The sequence below is a fragment of the Solanum lycopersicum genome, chromosome 9 (genome assembly GCF_036512215.1).
Source record: "Solanum lycopersicum chromosome 9, SLM_r2.1".
NCBI classification, from domain to species: Eukaryota; Viridiplantae; Streptophyta; class Magnoliopsida; order Solanales; family Solanaceae; genus Solanum; species Solanum lycopersicum.
This window is the reverse complement of record NC_090808.1, coordinates 63,682,132-63,687,076: the sequence shown is the minus strand read 5'-3', so window position 1 is coordinate 63,687,076 and position 4,945 is coordinate 63,682,132.

Below are 4,945 nucleotides of genomic sequence, written 5' to 3'. Positions count from 1 at the left end.
TAATGAACATAATTCCCAAATGAGTATGGTATTGAGGCTTGAGTCCTCATGGGTGAACTTGACGGTAATTGTTAATGATATAGTACTTGTTGTTGCTACATGTTGAGTATCATAGTTGATTTTATGATATTACTTAGTATACATTGATTTCTATTTTGAGTTGGCCGATGATATCTACTCAGTACCCGTGTTTTGTACTGACCCCTACTTTTATGTTTTCTTCTTGTTTATTTGTGGAGTGCAGCAAACGTGCCGTCATCTTCGACTCAACAGTAACTCTAGCCAGTCTTCATTACTCCGGATATCAGGGTGAGCTAATGCTTCTAGCTTGGACTGGATCTTCCTCTTCATGTCTTGATGCCTTGAAGTTCCGGCATGGACTAGCTTTTATGTATTTTTAGCTTCTTAGAAACTCTTAGATTTAGTAATTTGAAGTAGATGTTCTTGTGATGATGACTTCCAGATTTCGGGAAATAATAGTTATTGAATTGGTTTTTATTAATGAGTTTAAGTCTTCCGCATTACTTTATGTTGATATTACATTGAAATGTTAAGGTCTAGATTGGTTGGTTCGCTCACATAGGAGGGTAAGTGTGGGTGCCAGTCGCGGCTCGGATTTGGGTCGTGACAGGATTCACACAAATTCCTCTGATTAAGGTATTTTCATCGTTATCTTCTTTTTTTATATTTATTTTCTGATTTTGTTGTTATTTAAATCATTGTTGAAAGTAGGATTCTTCTCATTTAGAACTATAAAACACTCTTCAAAGAATGATTCTAAGAGACACTATTCATCTTAGTAAAACGGTTTGTAGTGATTTTTCATCATTTAATTTATGTATTACTCAAGAAATAGTGAATATTGTAAGATCTGCTTCTAAAATTAGGGAAGAGAGACGACAAGAATCAAGTCTTCATCAAATTCAGATTGAAAACGTAACTCGTAGGGTACAAGAAAATGACGCCGAAGACCAAATTGTTGATGAAGAGGTATTCAAATATTTTTTACATGTTTAGATTTTTGCATGTTGAGTTGAAGTTAAATAACAATTTGTTCAAAAATCTGTATTGAATATATTTGTAAATTTCTTGTATGTACATTGTGCAATATTTATTAGTTTGTATTTTGTGTTCAGTTGTTAGTTTATTATTGTATTTTGGAGTCAATTTTTGTTAATTTTGATAATGTGTTATTTTTTTCATTCCTTTATATTTTTCACATTTGTAGATATTCAATAATTTATGAATACATTTTACATGACTGTGCCATTTCAGATTTTATTAATGAACTTTTGTTGAATTTGTGTTGTATGCTATGAAACTTTTATGTATTTGTATTTGTAATTTTTTATTAAAATTTTGTATCCTTTCTCAATTAATGTTCAAATTAGTATGTATGCTATTAATATTTATATTCATTCAAAATCTCATGTTATATAGTTATGAATCTTGTATTTTGTTCCTAATTTAATCCATCTCAAATGTATACTAACTAGATATGTAATTATTTACATGAAGAACAAAATCATATTAGTTTCTTTGTATATATATAAAAAAAAATCAGAATTTTGTATCATTTCTCAATTTGTATTTAAAATCATATGTATACAATTAATATTTGTATTCATTCAAAAATTATGCTGCATAGTTTATGAATTTGACACTTCTTTCTAATTTGTATTTATTCTAAAGGTATGTCAACTAGTTATATATTTTATTTTAGAATGATTACACTAAATATTCAATTATTTCTTTTCAATTTTATATTTCATTCTCACTTTTTCATCATACTAATTTTTTGTATTTTATATATTATTATACAAAATTCTAAATAAAAACTAGAATAAATAGAAATACAAATAAAATACATATTGAAATGAATACGAAATACAAGATTTTTGAAGGAAAAAATAACTATAGGGGAAAAAAAGTATATGAATACAAATATATTTCTTAAATGACTATATAGATACATTTGACATACCTATTGGAATGAATACAAACTAATAAAAAACTATAATGAATATAAATAGATATCTTGTGGAATGAATATAACTTTAAAAAGGTAAAAAATCTGGAGAGAAAAAAAGAACAAAGTTTAAATTTTATTTAAAAATATAACTAATGAGAAAATTAAGTGATCCTTACCTTTTTTTGAAATATTCTCTCGCTTGATGTTCTCTCTTTTGTTATTAAATAATTATATTCTTTTAAAAAAATAAATAATAAAAACATAAATAAGATACAAAACAAACTAAAATTTAACATTTCTACTAAATATTGAAAGTTTTGCTAATGTGCCCTCTTAAATATTAAAATATTGACATTTTGAAAAATTTCCAATAAACAAACACATCTTTTAGCCTACCCTTTTTGTAGTAAGATTCATCCTGTATCTTATTTTTCTTGCAGGTTATCATTCAAATTATAGATGTGTGACACTATATAACGATGAAAAATAATACAATCTCTCTGAATATTGTATTCTTTAAAACAATATAGTATAATACAATTTGATATAATATGATACATTATAAAACAATACGTAACAATCAGCAAATAAAGTGTAATAGTTAATGTTGCTAAATGGGCTTCAAATACCAATACCAACTGTTAGCTCAATAGCTACAAAGATAATTCTAAAGGGTTAACCACATAAATTCCACTAGTCTAGATCCTAATTGCTAATATTTTAAGGGAAAATACCCAAGTACCCCTTCAACCTATGCCCGAAATTCCAGAAACACTTATACTATACTAAGGTCCTATTACCCCCATAAACTTATTTTATGTGTAATTTTCTACCCCTTTTTAGCCTACGTGGCACTAGTTCGAAAAAAAAAAGTCAACCATTGTTGGACCCACAAAATAGTGCCACATAAGCTAAAAAGGGGTAAAAAATTATTAATAAAATAAGTTCAGGGGGGTAATAGGACCTTAGTATAGTATAAGTGTGTCTCTCAGATTTCAGGCATAGGTTGAGGGGTACTTGCGCATTATCGCAATATTTTAAGTAGTTTTAAATATTACTTGCTCTATTATATTTTATGCTTAGGATATACTACTCGAAATTTGTGAGATACATGTATTTGTCAAATTTTAAATTTGAAATAAATATTTTATTTGTGTAAATTAATTGGTTGTAACTGATTTCCTTAATTATAGAAGTAATTAAGGATTTTTCAGAATACATGGACAATTATTTTTGAAATTTCAAATTAATCAAATCCGTTAATATAAGACGAAAATTAAGATATGTTTAATTAATTTTATTTTATCATTCTTTGAAATAATAAATTTATTAACATTATTAATAAAATATTAAAAAAACATGTATGCATTAGTCATTTAAGTTGATTAATTTCATATTATCACTCTTAAAATAATAAATTCATTAATTTGATGTATGTATTATCAAATATCAATATATGATGTATCCAACCAACTAAATACTTAAATACGTAAGGATCATACATGTACATCCATATGTATCATACAAGTATCTATATTTATTTAATGTATTTGTTATATGTATGTAGTATTAATTTCATATATCTATTTAAGTGATCTAATTTTAATTTTATGTATCTAGTAATAATTTGATGAATTAAGTATCAGTTTCATACATTATATTCAAAAACATGTATTTCGAATACGTAATATGCATATACTTGTAATTATGTGTATTTAAATATGAAATGTAACTGAAAAGCACAAATTTAAGAAAAATTACGATGATAGAGTATTTGTTTATCATTTATCCAAAAAAGGAGTAAATATTTTCAAAATTCTCCCCTTTTTAGCATCTGAAATATTTTTCTCATAGATACATATAATCTTAATCATATACATGAACTCTTAACTAGATACATATACACATGATTTGTATTGAATATTGTTGCATATCTAATGGTGTATCTATTCTGTTACTTAAAACTTGACGTAATTTTTTACAAATAAGTCCAATATATTTTTAAAAACAATTATCATACATATATATTGCATACTTAATCAACTTTTAATACATATGACAAATTTAATATAATATTGTTATAAATGATAATAAATAAAAATATTGGTAAAATCAATAATTATTTATTAAAAGACACTCATACGACTAATTTTTCTAATATAGTATATATTGTAGATTGCTAGTGATGTATGTGTGACTAGGTAGTTTTTCCAATTCTAAAAGTTGTATATATATACCAAATGTCTTTCCTTTTAAAAATTATTTGTAAAGCCCAAATGATTTGGGTTTGACTTGGCACCCTACCAAAACCAAACAAACACACACATCTTATATTGTATGTGTTTAGTTACATTTACTTCTTTTCTTTTTTGAGGTAATTTATGAATCGTGAGATATTTAGCTACTTCTTGTGCCCAAAAAAACACAAATCTCACAATTTATAAAATTATCTCAAAAAAAAATTTAACTAAATATTTACATTGTTTGGTAGTAGTATACGTTTTTCAAAACCTAGTATATACATTGTTTGCGCGCATACACAGTGTGTATATATATACACACATACATATATACATTCTCTGAATAAACGAAAAGATATTTCTAGTAACATAAATGTTATGTTCGATAAAAATCTATAAGGGGTTTAGAGAAAATTCATTCTATTTCCACTGAAAGATGTATAACAACTCTAGTATCTCATTTCCTGCTAAAGGGGCATTAGAAATGTTACAAAATTGTCACTCCACTAATCTCTTCGTTTAATTTTATACGACTTTATATTTAATTTATTCGAGTTAAATTATTTCATCTGAATTCTATACTAAAAATTTAAAATCAAAGTTGTATGATCACAAACTACAAAAATATTTTAAGTCATAATTATTGATAATTTTTTTTTAAAAAAAAAATAATTCATCAAGAAATTACTAAATCACATAAAGTTGAAAGTTTGCTTTCTATGAAATGGATGTC